Source organism: Amblyomma maculatum, chromosome 10 (assembly GCF_055883805.1).
Source record: "Amblyomma maculatum isolate TAMU_Amacu chromosome 10, ASM5588380v1, whole genome shotgun sequence".
In the NCBI taxonomy this organism is placed as follows: Eukaryota; Metazoa; Arthropoda; class Arachnida; order Ixodida; family Ixodidae; genus Amblyomma; species Amblyomma maculatum.
Window position 1 is genome coordinate 40703890 of NC_139353.1, and position 21379 is coordinate 40725268.

General features: G+C 46.3%; 1 long non-coding RNA gene across 5 annotated transcripts in view; it reads left to right on the forward strand.

The window, feature by feature from the left end:
• The window catches only part of LOC146176248 (uncharacterized), a 221867-nt gene that overhangs the window by 27507 nt on the left and 172981 nt on the right, over positions 1-21379 (forward strand). The window contains exon 1 of one of the 5 annotated variants that reach the window (XR_014701512.1): positions 2760-2955. The exons of the other annotated variants lie outside the window; for them this stretch is intronic. This is a non-coding gene — a long non-coding RNA (uncharacterized LOC146176248). Of the gene's footprint in view, positions 1-2759; positions 2956-21379 lie in introns of those variants that run through there. 5 annotated transcript variants of the gene reach the window in all.

A 21379-nucleotide genomic window follows, 5' to 3' on the forward strand; every position in this document is an offset into this window, starting at 1 on the left:
AAATCAATACCTATTACTGCGCCATCCTGTTAACTCATTGACTTTAGCCGCTAATGTCATCAGGCTTGCTTAAAAATAGTAACTGAATTTTAACTAGTTCATAATAATTTAATTAGGGCAAACAGTGTTCATTTTTCATCTGTCCTGTCAAATTCAAACCCTACTCGGTATTGTACCCATAAATAACTAAGAAAATCATCAAAAATCCACGAATTGAGACAAAAATTTAAAAAGTATAGCTTTTCCTCTATTGTTATTTAGTTTACACTTTCCTTGCTATTTCTGCTACTTTTGCTTGAACTGCATTAATTGTGCTCAATGCTCACACTTTCGCATGTTCCGATAGCCTCGGGATGTTCAGTTACACCCGTCTACTCATATAGTTTACCGGTGTCCTGTCTAACTACCCTATTTCTTCTGCGCACTCTGTAATGATAGCTATGGAATTATCGCTAAATGCGTGTACACTAAGGACAGGTAATCAAAGCGCGATATAGCTGCGTCATCCGGCAGAAAGGTTCGTAACGAACGACTGCTTCGCCATTTCGGCAGGAGCTGCAGCTCCACTTAGGTCATGGTGCGGCTGGCAAAAAGGAATATAGATATCTACCCAGAAGGAAGGGCATAGTATGCAGCGGCGTACGCATACGGCTTTGGCAAAGCGTAGCTAATTATGCGGTCACTGCATGGACGCGCGGTACGCACTCCGCGAACAGTGAGAGTGAAGTGCACTGTCACAGTTTTCTCTCTCTCTCTCTCTCTCTCTCTCTCTCTCTCTCTCTCTCTCTCTCTCTCTCTCTCTCTCTCTCTCTCTCTCTCTCTCTCTCTCTCTCTCTCTCTATCTCTCTCTCTATCTATCTATCTATCTATCTATCTATCTATCTATCTATCTATCTATCTATCTATCTATCTATCTATCTATCTATCTATCTATCTATCTATCTATCTATCTATCTATCTATCTATCTATCTATCTATCTATCTATCTATCTATCTATCTATCTATCTATCTATCTATCTATCTATCTATCTATCTATCTATCTATCTATCTATCTATCTATCTATCTATCTATCTATCTATCTATCTATCTATCTATCTATCTATCTATCTATCTATCTATCTATCTATCTATCTATCTATCTATCTATCTATCTATCTATCTATCTATCTATCTATCTATCTATCTATCTATCTATCTATCTATCTATCTATCTATCTATCTATCTATCTATCTATCTATCTATCTATCTATCTATCTATCTATCTATCTATCTCTATCTCTCTCTCTCTCTCTCTCATATTACGGCTTAGAGGGCCACTTACCATGGGTATAGCATTTTAAACGAACAAGCTCGAAGCTTCGACCAGGTATCGGAGATAGTCTCTGCAAAATAGTTCAGTGATGCAAAAATACAAATCAAAGCTCCCTTATGCTCCCCTTCGAAAACCGTTTCCCTGTTCTCTACTCTGGCCGTCGATCCTGGGCTGTGACGTCAATACCTAGAACTAACTCAGGACGGCATCCACCGCTCAGTGTGAAGGATGGGCGTCACGGATACCACTAATTGTGTGAGCCACTCACTGCGCACTTCTCCTCTGCCTGTTTCATTGGCGCGAATGCGGTGTCCATGCCGTGATGTGTGCTGCGCCGTTCCTAAAGCCTTCCTACCGATACCACGCCTCCCGCCAAACGCGGAGGGGGAAGGAAAGGGAATTAGGCTTACGGAAGGATGGGGGAGGCTAGATGGTCCGCCGGGAGAAGGGAAAACCCTCTGCGAGGAGACGGGAAGAGAGAAACACGGCAGGATATGTTGATTGCGGGGGCTATAACTGCGCTACTAATTACTATTTGCAAAAAATGTTTGCTGCTTTGCGCTCCGGGTTCGAAGCTTCACAGTGACCAGTGAAGAAAATATGTTCGACCGGAGGGGGACTGTGCCCTCACTTCATTCGGAAATGCATCTGCGGGAATACATTTTCCGTCGAAAAAGATGGGGATTTGTTATTTTTTTATAAATCATATATATGGCGCATTTTTTTTTGTCATGAGTTCTGGGTATTCATGCAATCGTGATTTTATGGCAGTGAAGGTCATTATTTATTTTTTTTGTCTATTCGAATTGAAAGTATACATAGGGGCAGATTTTCAGTGAAAAATATTTTACGTGAAGAAAATCATCCAGGGCCCCATTTTTTTTTTTTTTTTTACGAATAATGTCGAAGAACTGCGTGGCACCACGGGGTAAGCGATTTTCCCCAATATCCGTCTTCTGTTCTCAACCCTGTTCCTTTTCCCGCAGTTAGCGTCCATATCTAACAGTGGCGGAGCAAATGCGCTTTGTTTATCTATACTTACGATTTTCCTTTACGAACAAAAAGGAAGAAACTAAAAAGAATCGCGCTGCACTTAGCCAGAGATGACCGTTGGGCAGGGTTGTGTCATTTGGCATAGTTGTAGGTTTGCGTTTGTTGATTCACGGTGGTACCTCGCTTACAGTTGACTGGCGCCCCGCACAACCTCGCGGCATATTCCGTGCTCTTTACCCTTGGCCGCATGCGCTGGTTGGCGTCGCGTTCAAAAAGAAATCCAGTCTCTGCATATGTATGTTCGAGCTCATTATAATGGATCAATACAGATGAAACTAATTTGTCACCACTTACGTCATCCCATGCGAGATGTGCACGAAAGACGAGCTTTTTGAGCGAGTGATGACGTTGCGCTGCCGTGGTGATGTACTCGCCACGTCCATATATTATCGAACGAAGGTCCTGCAGTTCGAAGTGAATAGCTTGTTTAGGAACGATCAATCTCTTATTTCTCTTTCTGCTTTGGGCGTGAGATAACTAATATTTACTTTTGTCCTTAGCAAACCTTCAAAATAACCAACAGATTCGTTTACTAAAAGTCGTCGACTAATGGAGAGTGATCGGCCGGGACACTGCCCAAAATAGTGTAAGTTTCCGAATGCGGTCTGGTGATGCGTTACATCACGAACGAATCATATGTTGCGCATGTTGGCAAAGCCTGAAGCGCAAAAAGGACAGGGACTTGATAGAGCAAGGCTGTTTCTTGGGCTATAGTTTGTGGAGTTTGCTCATGTTGGCGAAGCCTAAGGCGCAAAAAGTACAGGAACTTGAGATAGCAAGGCTGTTTATTGGGCTAGTTGGTGGAGCTTGCTCATTTTGGTGAAGCCTGATGCGCAGAAAGTACAGGATGTGAGAGCAAAGCTATTCCTTGGGCTAGCTGGTAGAGTTTGCTCGGTTTCGAAGCGAAATAAGGGATACAGAACAGAGCGCTGCCTTTAAAAAGCAATAAAGGGCAGGGAGACAGGACATAGCGTTTTGCCTATGTCTCTCTCACGTCCCTGTCCTTTTTGCGCTTCAGGCTCCGCCTACATGAGCAAACTCAACCAAATAGCTCCAGAAATAGCATTGCTGAACTTTATTTGATATGTTGCGCCTGATTCCTGTTGCTTCCGCGTCATCAGTTTGCCCTGCCTTCAGTCCGTGGCCGATGAATGGAATGTCTGCAACAGATGCCAGTTATGACGTCACAAGTCGACACTGCGATTTCAATTGAATGCTTAATTAAGAAATTGGGATGAGAACTCTGGAATCTAGCTTGATTACATTATGCGCTGAGTCATTGAGGTCGGCAACGTAGGGGTGGTGCAGTGGTAAGACGCCCGACTACTGTGCCGGAGTACCCGGGTTCGAACCCGACCTCAGCGGCTGCCTTCGATGGAGGCGAAACCGAGTGGTGTCCGTATGCTGTGCGATGTCAGTGCACGTTAAAGAACCCCAGGTGGTCGAAATTTCCGGAGTCCTCCACTATACGGCGTCTCTCATAGCCTTAGTCGCTTTGGGACGTTAAACCCCACAGACCAACCAACCAACCATCATTGAGGTCGGCACTGCGCATTTTGTACGAAACTTTCGGGCGCCCCACTTGTGGAGCTCGCTCGAGCCGTACGTTCTTACTACGGCCTTAAAGCATTCAAATAGACAGCTCGTAGAGTGTCTATGAACGGCGTGTTACGCGTACGCCGTGACGTGTCGTAAACTAGCTTTAAAATGACACCGAATAGGCACGAAGAATATATTGCAAACGCGAAACAATGAGTGTCCGAATCTACCGGGCTCAACATGATACACGCCTATATTCGCAGCTTCGCAGCAGACGGTGTTTGTGCCATTTTTACATCAACATCCGTCGGAGCCTAAAGTCCTGCGATATCCCTGTCACAGGGAAGACCGTACCATGTAAAACTGCAAGGTTAAGCCTGCACACGAAATGGTATGCCTCAGGTTTCAATAAAGCTGTCATTGCTCTGTTTTTAGAGATTGCTGTCAGGCAGTTGGCGTCCGCAGAAGGGCAGATAACGCTATACTGAAAGCGTGCACTGGAGAGATATATGAACTTAGAGGCGGGGTAGAGAGCGCGCTGAACAGAAGCTTTATATAGTCGCACAGGAAGGTTAGAATGCGCCCTGGGTGATGTAAGGTAACAAAATGGCGGCAAAAACAATCCTGGCACCATGGCGCGTCAATTAAAAAAATCATCTCGGGGATCGATCGTCAGAGCGAGAAAGATGAGCAGTGTAGACATTGACATGTAAGGCACCAAAAGCGATTAGAGACACTGACAGCGATGGCAAGCAGGAAGCGATGCAGCTGATCTTGGTAGCAGCTCAAGCTGCGAAAGTGACCAGGGCAGCGGAGCGCTGCTCTCATCAAAGAAATGAAACGGACGAAGGCGGCGACCTTTTCATCTGACAGAGGCCGGCACCCCAGTGCGGCTTCCGCCATGCATTTCTTGCTGACATGTAACTTTCGAGTACGAGAGTCTGCATTTTTATTGCTTTAGCGTTACAGCCTGACTGGAAAAAAAGAATGTTCAGGGTCGAAGTTGATTTCACGGCTCAAGCCTCCCATCTTCTCTGATGACGTCACTAGGTCACGAAAGCTTATTGCTCGACAGGTGTGTGACGTCATGAGACCACGTGACATGAGCCGAGTTGCCAGGAGCCCCAATGTCAGTTGACACGAAGGCGGGGCTAGCGATCTCGACACTAGAGCAAGCGGCATTAACTGCAGGGCAGGCGAGGTGCAACTTCAAAACGTTCGTCTTACGGATACAAGAAAAAAAAAAAAAAAAAAAAACTCGCGGCTAGCGGACAACGTTAAAAACTGGATCCTACTCCAGTTTATAGAGCACAACAGCCTCTACGACCTCTTTTAGCTTATGGACCATCCCATCTTATATGCCACATGGCAAATCATTGACTAAAAAAATATGAAGTACCACTGTTATCAGGGAGGACAAACCGATGTAAGGAATGTAATTGATTCTTTATTTACGTTTTTCTACTATTAAATACACTACTATTATGACTTATTTTAAAAACTGGGGATGTTTTGCTTGGTTTAACCTAATATGAAAGAGTACTGAACAAGGGTAAAGGGGGGGGGGGGGGGGGAAGCCTCAGTTCGCAGGTCGAGCCAACGTTTCGACAAGTGGACTTGTCTTCGTCTGGATTTCACTTGTCGAAACGTTGGCTCGACCTGCGAACTGAGGCTTCTCCCCATTTACCCTTGTTCAGTGCTATTTCATATCGTGTAAGCCATCTTCTTCTTCTAGTTCTACTTTGTTTTTTCTAGCACAGCTTTCGCCCTCGCTCTTGATCACGTTCTACGTGACGCTGGCGGTAACAAAGGACGTTCTACGTCCGCCGCTATGGCTGAGGGTGGCGCTGGTGAACACTCTCAAGGTTCGTATACAGACAACATAAATACCCAAGCAAGTAGCAGGGGGGACAGCGGCCGATGTAGCTCAGTTGGAAGAGCACCGGACGCGATATTCGGAGGTTGTGGGTTCGGTTCCCACCATCGGCACGTTGTTTTTTCTTCTACTTGGTGTTTAATTATCTTTCCGCTAAACAGATTACATTACTAATTTCTGTGATTATCTAAGCAAACATAAAAAAAGACATAAAAGTACCATCCCCAACGCTTTCCTTGGCCTCGCCGACTGTTGGCTTCTTTCCTTCTTGTTTAACCTAGTTATACAAGCTGAAGCTCCGTTTAGCATGGCTGCATACTAGTTAACTTGTACAATATTCGGTTTTTCTCGGTGATCTATATCGACAGGATGATCAGACTCAGCCTGCGCGGAAGAGTTGATGCACTTGGACTGGCGCGCGCCTCCATCACGTTGAGACTGAAGGACTTGATGACTGTACCGCTGCCACGTCTGAGATAGAGGGAAGAGGCCGTGCCGAAAGAGAAAGGATCCGGTCCTGGAGGAGCCAACTTGAAGCGAAGGAAGTATAGGCACGGTCTTGGCGAGAGGTGGCCCCGGTGGGGAGTGGCCGAAGAAGGTTCCCGTTCGCCACCCTGTGGTCCGAATGGTCTATGAGGAGAGGTGGCAGTTAACACCCTGCATAAGGTAGAAGGTCCCACAACCGCGAGCAGAGAGGAGCATTCGGGCCATGGGATGCCTTTGAGAGGGTGTCTGCTGTTCTCATCTCGACGTGGCCTGGGACCAAGCAGAGGGTGCAGAATCTCCCTCCCGGGAGCTTCGTATCTCTCCTTAGGCTATTATTTATTATAGAGCATTTCCCTGCTTCATCAGGAGAGGGCCACGGGAAAATAAAAAGTGGTTTCTTGGGCCCAGGAAATAGCCCTTTTCCAAAGCATTTCACCCTTTTCCCAAGCATTTGAACCCTATAAGAGCCGAGCACCAGGCCGGGGGATAGCTTGCCCTTACAAAAATGCATGTTGGGTGTCTATGGAAATTCGGATCAGATCTGTCAACATACGCTGTTGCAACTCTATTGATAATCATCGACATCTTTGAAGGTGCCGTGTTGACCATATGTTGAGCTCTTTTGGAATAGTGGCCCATGTGTTTCTTAAGAGCGCTTTTGGAATTCGCACCACTGAAATTCTGTTGATTTCAGGCTCAACTGCTTCATAAACTCTGCAAGTGACGCTTTTTGATTTTCTGCTACCTTTCTACTCCTGAACAACAGAAAATAGTACACGACCATCGGTTTGCCAGGAGCAGACATGAGAGGAGAGGTGGTTTTCATTAATGCAAAAGTAGTACAGTACATCTCCTAGCTGCGATAACTCACCACATTATATGTTCTGCTCGACCAATCAACAATCCTTTCAGATCAGTGCTTGGTAATGATAAGTATAGTGAGGCTTAAAAGAACAACAAAAAAGATCTTGTTATTTTAAGCCCGATTATACACGCTCACTTAATAACGTATACTCTGACCTGGCTAGATTGTTGATTGGTCGAGCAGAACATAGAATGTGTTGACTGATCGCGGCAAGGATATGTGCTGTATTACTTTTGCATTAATTCAAACCAGCTCGTGTCTGCCCCTGGCTAACCGTTGATCATACATCATTTTCTGTCGTTCCGCAGTGGAAAGAGAACACAGAATTAAAATGCGCGTTAATAAGAAACGAAATAAGGATTGCATCGTTGCTGAACCCATAGCATGAGCTGGGTTGTTTATTCGCTTTATTTCAATTCGTGCGCAAGGTATGACGCCAGGCAGTTCTTTGTGTAAGATGCTGATATATCCGGGAACTCCTCGCATGCGTAAACTGAAATAAACAATGGAAATCATAATTAAGGTGTGGTATATACTAACCAAAAAAATAAAGCGAAACGATCTGTACGCTGCCCCACGTCATAGGTCAAGAAATTGCATTTCTTTTCTAAAATGAGTTGGCACTCTTTTTCACTGCTTAGTTAGCATCGCCGCTGCCTCCAGAACTCGCCAGCATTACCCTACGGCGCAGGTACCGTATCGAAATAGTACAACACTGTGCCGAACAACCCGTCAAGAACGGTCATCATTTAAAAGAAAGGAAATGTCGCGTCCGCGGTAGTGACAAACCTCGTTCTCTTTATCTCTCTCCCTTCCCCCTCCCCTCTTTTTTTTTTTTTTTCCGACGAGGCTGGCTTGCCTGCCGGAAATATGTACATATGCGCTTCATTATCTTGTATCACATACTGTACAAGACTGGCATCAACACGAATAGGAAAAGCAAAACACTCACCGAAACGCAGACGCTCAGTCCGCCCCGCTTTTCGCCTTGAATCCAAAACGCCTGCGACTGTTCAACTTCTTAAACACGTTCTCTTCGCGCAGAAGCTCTATCCCGCCAACGGACTCCTCCGAAGAGTTCAGTGCGTACGGGTCTCACTTCACTTCGCGCTCCGATGTGAACAAAACCAACTTCGTGATAATCGCAAGCAAAGAACCTCCACACGATGCTTCGCTCACAGTGCAACATACGACCACGGTGGCGGGAAAGCGCCAACTGACCCACCGCCGCACTCACGCATACCCGCGTCGCCGTGCAAAGAAAACACATGCAGAAACGGGGCGCAGAAAAACGGTTTCACTTCGGGGAAAAGGGGAAGTCGCGGCCACGGTGCGAATCCTGCCATGCCAAGGCCGCCTCGGTGAGGAGAAACGGCCGAGAAGGCAGAGCAGAGACGCCGCGGGGGGCCCCCTCCGAGCAACAGGAAGCAACGTACCCCGACCCTCCCGTCTTGCTGGCGCCCGTCCGCGGGGCACGGGGAGTGTGCGTACGAAGGGGACAAGAGCAAGGCGGCCGAATGCGTGTTTGAAAAAGAGTCACCGGAAGAAAACGCGCTTTATCCTTCTTTTGTTTAATCCGGCGAATGTTTTTGTTATTCTTGTTCACTAGTGTCCGTGTGATCAAACCGTGATTATTAGAACACCCCAATACTTAAAGTGACTTAATTTTAGCGTGGTGGCCACTTCAAAAAGGAAAGAAAAAAAAAAGAACTTTCGAAAGACGCGCAGAGCGGTGGAGGATTCCAATGCAGACTGCACCTCATTTTGCGGCAATGAGCTATGGGCAAAAACATCTAGGCTTCTTCAGAATGTCAGACACTGAAGCATATACTGAACTTTGCAACTGGTTTAATGAAGCTCTGCCCTGCCCTACATAGTAGGTTAAATCCAGGATCGTGTTCGTTAGTGCGATGACTCACTGAACTTATTTTTGATATAAAATATATACGTATCTCCTAGCATTACAGTTACCTTGTGTGACATACAAAATATGATCTATTACGAGGTTTGAGTAGCATTCAGTGATGTGTTTGCATTAATAGTGAGGGGAGCCTTTGCCATCATAAAGTTTTCAGGGCCATATTTTCGCTACTTTTTGCGAACTATCAGCTAGGTGTGCACCGTTAATGTTAAAAACTGTCCATATCCACTTTAATAAACATGAACGTGCACGCAATTGGGCGCTGCTCTTATATTACGTTGCAGAATCTGGCCAATCGTTAATTTCAAGTGAGATCAGAGAAGCATAACGAAATTGCTACATGTTCTCAACATTGACGCCTAAAACCGCTTAAAAACATGGGTCAGCACTACAGTATCCGCTATTTTCTTCGTGAATGTTGAAAACTGACAACAAAAAGCACATAGAAACAATAGTACAGAAAGTCTATTGGGTAGAACACAATGAAAATTTTGTTGGCCGTGTGAAGACTATACTCAACTGGGGCCGAAAGTCTATCGATATTCAATAAATTCAAAAGGCGGTCAATAGTCCGACAATGGAGTTTCAAAACCCATTTTTGTAAGGGTGTACCAATTGAAAAGCCGGTGGGTGCCCGTCGGCACCAGGGATCGAACCTGGTACCTCCCGAATGCGAGGTGGATGCTCTACCATAAGGCCACGCTTCGGCAGTAAGTGTGTCACTTTGTGCATGCCTGAACCAAACCATTAAAGAAGTGGGAGGGAAAGAAGAACGTGGAAAAGAAGAGGCGCCGTGACGGACGGGTGCGGAATAAATTTGGCTACCCGAGGATTTTTGATGCACACTGTCATCGTAAAACGCATGGGTACTTTCGCCTCCATTCATGCACAGCCGCCGCGGCCAAGCCCAAACTCAAGTTCTCTGTCTTAGTATCCGAGCGTCGTAAAGACTGTGCCACAGCGACAGTAACTAAGCATTTAGTTTCTACGCTGCCATATCCCACTGTACAGCTGTCACTGTGGTTACCTGACTTGAATGCAGGTGAAACTAGACACCTATGCACTATGCGATGTCAGTGCACGTTGAACAACTCCAGGTGATCGAAATTCATTCGATGGACCACAGCGTTCCTTTTTGTTGTCTCCCTCCTACGCTGTCGAAGTTCTGGTGTCTATCGAGGCCAAACAGTCATCGCACTCGTTTTTCGACTCAGTTAATTGTCTCCACAATCAATTGCTAAGACGTTCTCTATACGTTCTCCTTTTTCTGAAGCACAAAAATATATTTCCAGCGTACCAAAAGTGACGTTGTACTGTTAAATATACGTGAGGTCAGTGGAGGAAGGCTAAATATCTACCCGCTATTTGGGTGCAAACAAATATTGAATAAAATCGGTTCAGTGGCCCCCTAGTGAAGTTATGTCATCGTTCTAATAAAACAAGTCTGGTATGTTTCATAACCCGATAAAAAAAAATTCTTCCTTGTAATCCTTGTTCCTTCACACATCAGATTGCGATACATGCACTTGCCATGCAATTAAATATGCATTATCAGTAATTGGATTAGAAAACATTTTTTTCATCAAAATGCAGATGCAGACGGTCCGCTCTAGATGGCCTCCAGTCCATGGCTGGCGGCGACCTTAGTGGCCTACTCGGTGGCCAAGGCTTGAATGCCCGGGTCCGAGCCTCCCATCGCTGAAGAAAAGGAATTTGTACTAGATCTTCCGGTGGAGGGTCTTCTTTACATTACCATAGTATGTGATCATACGTGGCTGTTTCACCACAGAACCTGCACGCGGAGTTAAAGTCATCCGGGTGCATTTTTGCTAATAGATATGGGTTAAGAAAGGTGACTCCTCTACTACGAATTACCTGGCGTTATTTTTTGGCAGTGACCTTCTGTGGACCTCACATTTGTCTCACTTAGGTAAAAAGATGCGCGCGGTTTCCTGCTTATTGTGCAATGTGCGATACCACATGCCAATCTCCGTGCGAAAAATTATTGTCCAGGCATTAGCTAGAGTGTGCTGCTGCGCCACGGTTTGTCTGTATATGGACATTGTATGTTAGGTGGACTTTGTAGGGCTGGTGGCGCGCCGCGCATTCGAAGGCCGCGCCACTTCCCAATGCTCCCTGCGCGGTGCCCGTTTCCCTCTCCCCGTTCGCTCGGGGATAACCGGTCCCGCGCGAGGGGGGTATAAAAGAAGGCACGCGCCGCCGTCTCGCCCTCTCTTGGTCCCTGGCTCCTCGTTCCTGCTTCGCTCCTGGCGCTCTCCACGGAAATGATCCGTAGCCACCCGGGCGACGACCTAGCCCCGACTTCGACGATCCCTGTGAGATTAAAGATGTTTGTCATACGGCCCACTGTGTGTTTGTCGTGCGCATCCCTCGGGCAGAGGAATCGCCCACAACTTCTAGATTAATGCAATTTTGAAATCATTATTGTCAACAACGGCATATAACCTGCGTGTAAACACATACACAGATGTTTTTAAGCTGATGAATTTACGGAATTTCAGCTCCCTGATGTTGTAAACTAATGTAACCAAGTACTTTTGGAAATATGATTGTAAGATACGGCATTAGAACCGTATCTTAAGACCGCTGCTTAAGACCAAAAGAACCATACGTGATCCCTAAAACGTTCACCAAAAAATAAAGAAAGAACGCGTCAGTATTATGTTCCTGCCATATTTAACAAACTACCAGCGTCCGTCTTAGATGCCAAGTCAAGCCATGAGATCAAGCAAGCAATCAGAGCTTCAAATATTTAAATTAATGTTTGTTTTACTTTTGTTAATAGCTTTGCGCACTTTTCTATAACCTGTCCGCCAGTAAGCCATCCGAGGCTTTGGCAGGCATGCTATCCGTATCCTATATACTTTTTTGGACAACAAAGATTGTATTGTATTGTACTGTATTCTTCCGAGTTTCGAGTTGATAGTACGAATACTGTCATTAATGTTTCGCTTTAGCCCCCAGTGCGTCTATGAATGGCCGGTCTGTCGTAGTTCCGCTCGATTGTAAGCTATCTTCAGTCAACTTTTCATTACAACGCGCAATTCAATCTCTCAAAATGGGTCTGCTCCAAACATAGAGGCTGTCGTTCACGACATGACGGAAAACAGAGGGATACGCGCAGCTGTCATTCGAAAACACAATACACTCTGTGCTTGGCGCATGATAGCCTTAGTCGCTTATGTGCCATAAAACAAACAAACAAGCAGCTGTTATTTAGCACACAGGTGTGCGTGTATCATAGCAGTTATTTCTTAGGGCTTCCCTGCTACTTGCTGCTATTAAGACTGCAGTAATGTCTCGTTAACCTCATCCTGCGTCTTTAACCTGATCAAGGTGAAATATGTGGCCGTTGAGCTATCGGGAAGTGACGTCATCAAACCGGAAGTGCTCCCGTTGGTTGGTGGTAAGAGACGGCATTAAATTTTAATTTATCCCAATGACTGCAGGAAAGTGGCATTACTAGACTGAAAGGGAAAACTAAATGCAACCACGTATCGTCACTGCGTCTCCGTTTGCTCCTCTAAACGAACCCGCGCAAAAGACCTGCACCTTATAAGATTACCATACCTACATCGACTGTTTTGAGGCAGTGGGTCTCATACTGCAGCATCACAATGCAGGCGTGAGAGTCGGGCATTCCAATTCCTCACGATGCAACCTGCGTCTAGACCGAACCGCGCGCGTTGTGTACACGCTTGTCAGCTCGTAAAACAGTGCGGCCGATCGCGCGGACAACCGTGCCTGCCGCATCGGGCTCACGTCTTTGCAAGTTAAACGAGCGGAGGTCGGTTAGAGGTTACGCAACAAGCGTGTCACGCCTGACTCCCTTTTCACTCCCCCCCTCCGCCTCCCCCCCCCCCCCCCCCCCCAAGCACACACACACTTCTTGGCGCCTAGAGGCGCTGACGCCAAGCCGCGCTGCGCTGTCGTCACTTTCACCGACGCGGAGGGCGTTGGCGGCTCAATAAACCTGTTATCGGGAAGCTCCTCCAAGGAGGGGACTCCCCTGTCTCGCGCGTTCGATGCTCGTCTTGGCGGCACGCGCCGCTAGCGCCGGTGCATGTCAACAAGGGGAGGTAGAGGAGGAGCAAGGCTCTTGTGAAGGGAGGGGGGGGGGGCGGTGGGTAAGAGTTCGATCTTTCAGCGTACGCAGACAATTCCGACTCCCTTGCGCCGAAAGAGTGCAGTGTGTTTGTTGACGGTGACGAACGTTGCCGTCTGCTTTGTACTTGTCGTCTGCTTTATACTTCTTGCCGTCTGCTTGGTACTTGAATGAACTGACTCCCGTCTCTCGCGAACTTCTTTGCTTGTCACGTAGTGCAGTGCTCTGAATGGGCAAAGTTACGCCGTCGGTGGAAATCATTGATCGACTGAGGAATCTGTCGATAAACTAATTTCATTTTTAGACTGAATCGTCTACATCTGAGGAATATAGCTTGCGTCTTTTCTTTTCCTGCTGTTTCCCGTTATCCCACTCCAAACCTTCTCCTCGAGTTTGATCTTTTTCTTGTCCCATTTCTACGCTCGGTTCTACGTGACGGCATCGCCGAAAAGTCGGCGTCGCTGCCGTCGTTGTCGTAGTCGGCCGTTAGCAAAAAACGCTAATCGTTCAATACAATCATATCTTTGCAGCAGCATGTCCTCGAGCGGGAATTCCAAACTCCCACAGCTCTTAATTTAACGTGACGTGACGCTTGGAATAAAAGTTTGGTTTATGGGGTTTAACGTCCCAAATCGACTCAGACTATGAGAGACACCGTAGCAGAGGGCTCTGAAAATGTCGACCACGTGGGGCTCTTTACCTTCCACTGACATCGTACATCACACGGGCGCTTTGCTTTCCGCCCGTCGAAAAGCGGCCGCCGCGATTCGTTTGTTTGTTTGTTTGTTGGCTTTAACGTCCCAGCGCCGTAACCATCGTAAGTCGAGCGCAGTAACCACTGCTCCACCGCGGCGGAGCGGAATAAAAGTGATTGAAACATGACATGTAATGAGAATGAGGGGTTTACGCATGTCTGAAACGATTTACTTCGTGAAGTTATCAATTTCTTTTAAGGATTTCTTTTTTTGCAGGACTCGAACCCGAAACATCTGTTTAAGAGCCATCCGGGCTATCGAAAGGTCACGCAAGGCACGCTTTTGCGGCTTCGGAACAAGCGAGAGTTTATATACGTCATGTGTCATGTCATGTACCTTGAGTGTTCCTCTAATTAAGTGTTCCTCTAAGTGTTCCTCTAATATTACGCCCTTTTCTATCTCCTCTTATTTCGAAGAATAATGTTAGATTTTGGATGATATCTTTAATTTCCTGCAACCAGTCGGAGGCTCTTAGCTAGCGACATCCATTGGTCTTATTTTTCGCTGTGGAACTGAGACGCTAGGCACGAACCCGACTTGGCGCCACGATGGGTTTACTTCCAACGTAACCACTGTGGGGAGACAAATGTCTTACCATGCAATGCCTCGACACCGCGGGAATTTAAATGCACTGAGTTGTGTAGGCAGATTGACTGTACATCATAACTGACGTTGTTTTAGTTACTGACATTTGTACAGCATGCGTTCATTGGTGCTAAACTCAACCTCAGGTGCTCCAGGCATGGAACACGCCGCGGTTGCCATAGTGATGAGGGAAGGAAACTGGAAATAGTACGTGACGTCGTCAATTCTTTGACTTAAGTAAAGCAAAAACAGCTCTCTCACCTGTAATGTGTTCCATAACGTCTTTCTTACTCAAGCCCATGACTCAAGGTCAAAACCTTACAAGGAAAGCCAATTGTTACAACAAAATTTCCCACGCTCTAACGCAGCCATTTTAGGGTTAGACTGAATCTCTCTTGACAACAGGTGATTTCGTGGTACCCAAGAAAAATCTCTTGTTATGACAGGACAATACATTTTAGAGTATTTTTGACACAACTCCGATGTTTTTGTGACCAAAGGCACTGATTTCTTTTACCCGTTCCGATTCTGTGTGAGCACTGTGTGCATATTACAGAGGCAATGGAGAGAAATGATAATACAGAACGCGTCCGCCGGCTTCTCAACGGTGTAAAGAACAGAACAAGTCCTCTCATGCACCAAGTTAAATTCGAACGCCTGTGTCCAGTTTTTTTGTCCCGTGGTCATGACAGGTTATTTTTGGAATTTCAAGTTACCTCGTTGTCAATTAATGTAATCATGTTCAACTCAAGTGCGCAACTCAAGAGCGGCAAGCGATGACCCCCCAGTGGGAACCCTCCATCCAATGACGACGACCGATGTCCAAGGATACGGGATCGAATCCGGGCCGCGGCGGGATTCTCCGTGGATAGAGCACTGGACTGTGACCCCCAAGGAGGCGGGTTTGACTCCGGCAGCGGCGACCAATTTTCGTACGAAGAGTAAATCGCCAGTCTACTGTACGGTGTCAGTTTCCACATTAAGGAATGAGTCGTCCACTACGACCTCTTCTTATGGACTGGGTCGCTTTGGGACGTAAAACCCTGTGAACTAAACTGCTTCAGGGGCATCCGACGTTAAGTTCTCGAATTATGCCCGAACGTAAGGACAAAGTTATTCTACAAGCCATTTCGCTGGGCAGTTACATTAAGGCTATTTGGGAGAATATCATGAACCATCTGTTCCAGAGATCATAGAAGTATTTCACATGCGTTTCAACAGTGGAAATTGCATCAGTCAAACATCACTTTGTTTGACCGATAGGGAATTCAAATATTTAACCGTATCACTTGGACTTGAAACATGATCTGATGTACCTTTAATTCTTCACCTGGGTTCCAGATAAAGTTTTTTTTTGTTCAATTACGTCCCTATTTATTCGCATGCCTTTCTCGAATAAACCTTAGTTGCAAGTTAGCGTCTGTCCTTGTCGGTCTTTCTCCGTCTTTCTTTCCAGTTCGCGCTTTTCAACCATGATTGTCAAAGCGAGCAACATGTAAGTGAGGCGGCCATCATCATCATCATCATCATCATCATCATCATCATCGTCATCAAAACGTTTTATTTCCACCGAAATGAGACTCCTTTTTGGACCCCCCCCCCTCCCCCCCCCCCCCCCCCCCCCGGCACGCAGGCCTAAGGGAGCCCTTCGCCTTGAGGAAATGACATCAATAAATACGCAGTACAATGCTGGTGCCGCATCTTTCAGTCCTGCAGTGTGGTTTGATTTCTCCTTCTGTCCATACTTCCTTTGCCTCCGTCTCAAGAATGCGTTAAAGCTCGCTCCGCGCGCCGACGTCAATACACAGACACCCACCGACAAGCAGATCTTATCCCTATCTCAAGCAGATCCGAAGACGTTTCGGCTGCTCCACCTCGCAGGGCGGCCTGCAGCTCCATCTCAGTGCTGCCGCCACCTATAGCCGCTCCTCCAAGGACGGCCAGTGCACTGCAGCAGAGCATCGCCGCAGTTTCGCCGAAGTATACGCCGCCGCGGCCGCGTCCAGTTCCTGCAGTCGTCGCCTGCAGAGCTAACGTCCTGCGGCGGCGGTGTCAAGGATGGCCCCTGCCCGCCTTGGACGGCTGCAGGATTCTCGCCGGGTCGCTGATCCTTAGCCGTCGCCGACACGCGCGCGCGTGTCCCGACGCTTGGGAGCTTTTTTTTTTATTATTCTTTCTTTTGTCTATACTTAGATAACAAGGGTGTCAGCACGTGCGGCTTCAGGCGCGCTTCAGCAATTCGATCGAGATCGGAACCTAGGTGCATGAATTTACCCTCTAATTTGAGATGAAAGCAGCCGCCTGTCCCTCGAGAGGGACATGGCCTCCATTAATTCAGCGACCCTCGGTCGGACGTAACTAGTGTTTACAGGTAACTATTCCCGGACATAACGCGTCATGCGTTAAATTTATTGCGTGCTGAAACACATGGGCCAGTGTTGACGCCCTCCATGACACGGATCGGCGCCTAACTGTGTATATATTGCTGCTGGCGATGCATGCCTTGCATGTTGTGGGTATCTTTTAGACTAGTATACGGCGGCTGCAATGGGATGAAGGTGAAATCCCCGAATGCCAAGGCTTGCTGAAGGAAATAAATATACGAAGGGTAGACTGCAGTGTTTATTTGAGATTACTGAGGCTATAAGCCCCAATATAATGATACTAATTAGCCTTTCAATGCCCAAGTGTTTGAGATAAGTACGCTCTATCAAAAACAAGGATATGCTAGTAGAGGACGTGGCGTACTATAGGGGACAAATGTGCTCTATAAAAGGGCGAACTAAGGCGCGTCTTCTCAGAATCTAAGGTTACACACTACCTAGCACTTCATTCAAACAAATATGGAGAAGTTCGATTTATTGAAAGGTTTCGACTGTATGTTACACATTAGGTTACTAGGGAAACTAAACGCCTTTAACTGGGACGGGGAATTGCTGGCCTAGTTAACAGATTTTTTGTCACATCGTTTTCAGCTTGTAGTTTTCGATCATGCCCCACCCAAACAGCACCCGCTACAGCGGGAGTGTGTCAATCAGTCCTTGGGTCACTGCTATTTCTGTTTGTTTTTTGATCAGTGACATAGCTAATGACATTACTTGTAGAATTAAACTCTTTGCCGATGAATGCATTGTGTAAAAAACAATTTACACCCACGAAGATCACCTGTCGTTGAACAGTTCCCTAAACAAATAACCGAACGCTGTAACACATGGCAAATAACACTAAACACGCAAAAAAACTGTCCATGTAGCCACAAAGGGGAAACAAAAAAACCCTGTCATGCTTTTCCTATAAACGACGTACCACCAACTAAAGTTAAATACCATAAATATCTAGGTATCATGCTGTTACCTGACCTCAGCTGGGACTTTCACATAGCTAACGTCACATATGCTGCTTTGCGAAAACTTTTCATTATAAGGTGACCCTAAGGTTCACACCAGTATCTACTAAAGTCCTAGTATACAAACTTCCCTAAGGCGGATTTTAGAATACGCGAATACAGTCTGGCTCCCCCAATCAGTAACAAATATTAAAAAAATATCTAGAAGCTATCGAGCGCAAGGCATTACGAGTAATATATCAAATACAATCTGACCAAGTCTCCCACTTCACTTGCAGCTTCATGCGGCCTTGCTACCTTATCATCGAGAGGGAGAGGTCAAAACAAGGGCTCCTGAAATTCCTGTTCCAATTATTACAAAACCACTACAAACTAGAGTTGAAAAAATGCACAAACTTCTTACAATCGTGACCATCTCAGTGCAAACAGTCGTACACACTAAGATATCTGTCACAGTGACGCGTTCAAGCATTTTTTTTTTCTTTCCCCTTGCCATCTGTAGACGGAATCGCTTAGATCATTACTAGCTCACAATCTCTATCTTCATTCGTACCAGAAGTAGAGCATTTAATGAATGCACGATAACGATACAACAGCCGTGCTCGCGACCCATTGACAGAAAAGCTGTCACCTCTACAGCTTTGTCATTTACGCGATGTCGGCCGCTTTGTGAAGTCTGGCTTTCCATTGCTCATTATGGGCTTTATAGTATTTTTAACACAGCAAATTGTTCTCTTTTCGCATAGGTATAGTCTTATGTCCTGTTTTGCTGCCCATGAAGAAAATATATCTATGTTCTCTGTTCGAACTATACTAATGGCCCCCGCTGTGGTATAGAAGACCGGCAGTACTGTAAATAAATAAACAAATAAATAAATAAATCACATATTGGAGAACCTAAGACGGACTTTAACATCCCCAAGTGTAGTTTTAAGCCTCTGACTAGGATTATTATTATTATTATTATTATTATTATTATTATTATTATTATTATTATTATTATTATTATTATTATTATTATTATTATTATTATTATTATTATTATTATTATTATTATTATTATTATTATTTAGAAATACTACTGATCTCTCTTCAGGGATTTTGACACAAGTGGGTTTGTTTATACGTCCCAGCTATATCTACCTGGTTCGGTTCCCGCGCGCGTGCCCTGGAGAATTTGGACTTTCATCGTACACGCCAAATCCCGATATGGTGACAAAACCACTGTCCAGCGACTCGAGCGATGAATGTCAATCCTAGCGGCTGCGCTTTGGAAATTATTTTTTAAGACCTTATATTCCTCGCGATGCGTTAGAAAAAGAAAATTTAAAACTTTTAGATCTGGCATTTCTGGACGACACGTTTGTACAAATGTGCGGACGACACCAAGGTGCTTAACTGCAAGCAGCATAATAAACTGGAACCGCAGTGGTGTCATCCCAGGCTTAAGAAGCACCTAAGGTCCGCGGTACTGGGACGTAGCGCTTGACTTCTGTACCTTGAGTCAGTCTGGCGTGCCATACTAACTGATTTCATGGACGTTCCTCAACTGACAATAGAGAGTTTTAGCTTACCTTGATCCCAGATCCGCTACCGTGATCCGCCACCGCGCGTCCCACTGCGCATGCCCAGATCCCTTGAGCCGATAGATGGCGCCACATACTGGATGTCGGCACATAGACCCGCCGCGTCGGGACCAATCAGCTTGTGCGCCCCGTCCACGCACGGTAGAGGGTCACGGTGGCGGATCGCGGATAACGGTGAGCTAAATCTATCTAATACTGTCCAAACTATTATCGGTGTGAATGCGAAATACATTAACGTGTTTTCCCGTTTGACATTAATCACTACGCATCGTCCGGCATATTTTTTCGTTGGCGACGCACCGATTTCCGTCGTTGCGGAAAGAAATGACATTAAATGGACACCACATCGCGACTGACAGGTATTCCGAAAGTTCGCGTTTAACCGCCGCAAGTTTGAAACACGACACGCGCCAACAAGAGAGTGAGAGGGCGCGGAATAACACACCCTCCCCTCTTACGCTCTATTTTAACGCACCGCATCCCTCGAACGCAGCTCACAGTCGCGGACGTCACCGCTCTCCTCCTCCTTTCCCACGTTTTACAGAGTTATGTCCGCGCCGTCGCCGAGCCTGAGATTAACTCAACGGTCAAGGCTACCGGTCAGTGTGTAAACGGCGGACTCTTGGGTGATCGCCCTTGCACACCTCGCCTCCACCTCCGCCGAGCGAACTTGACCGGCTCATTCACCCCGAGGCGCCTACAACACACACCTCGCCGACTTCTTCACCGAGCAGCGCAGAGGGGTCATAAAGTGCACCTTAGTCTAGCTGTCTCCAAGTCCTTTCGTCTCACGCACGCGTCGACGCAAATGAGCTGCTAAGTTAGGACAAATATCCATGTGGAGCTTTTCTTGAAGCGGAGAAAGCGGTCACCTTGCTTATTATTTTTTTTTTCTTAGAGTTTTTCAAATGGATAGCGATGGCATCTCAATGTTGGGTTAAACCGATACTTGCACCGTTTCGCCGGGAGGACAGCTCAAAAGGGCGAGCATGCCGGACAGTGTGTGCATACATCACCTGTGCCCCGCTGTATGAGAGAAAGGGAGTAAAGCAGAGGGCCCTGAAGGAGTTCAGCGCATAGTTGTGTGTCTCCGGCCGTAGCTTATCGGACACTTAATCGCTAGTGCTGATTAGCGTGCTCGCGTCGTCCTCGGCACATCGGTCACAGCTGACTCCATCTGCACGTCGGAACGCGAACGAATCTCATCATTTTTCATCGTTTTGTTTTTCTTCTCTACATCGGCAGTTCGCCGACGGACGTTCGACCGCTATGGGCCGCTATTGGTGGTCTCTCCGCTAAGAGGAAAACGACCGACGCTTTGGTTTCTCGCTGTGTATTTTTTTTTTATCTGTTTAGCTGTTTTTTGTTTTTTTTCCACCGTGTAACGGTCACCTCTGCACTGGCAATGGGTGCTTCTGCCAAGACAACGCTGTGCTCCAGTTTTTCGCTAATTGCAAATGGAGCGTGCCTCGCCACGCGGCGGGAACAGTCCGCCGAAATAATTATCTCCCATGCTAGCGTGCAAGCGGGTGGTGCTTTTTCGAAGTTATACACACCATAGCAGTTGTGTGGTCCGTAAAGGATTAGCCATCATACTTAAATCATACTTAGATCATATTTAAAGGGACCAAGAGGACAAATCAAAGTTTGTCTGTGTACCGTTGCACAAATTGCACCGCTCCAATCGCAAAGACACCACCCCATAGTCGTAGCCGGATCTCTGTATAGAACAGACCTTCGATCAGCTGCGTGCGTCGATTGTTTATTTATTTATTTATTGCGGATCCCGGTAGCACTACTATTCACTTCTAAATGGTGAAAAAAACGGTATCTTCGGTGAAGACGTCAAGATATGATTGGCTCAAAATGTTTTCATATTCTATTTTCTCAGCCATGAGCAGGTCTATCGCTGCCGGCCAAATGTC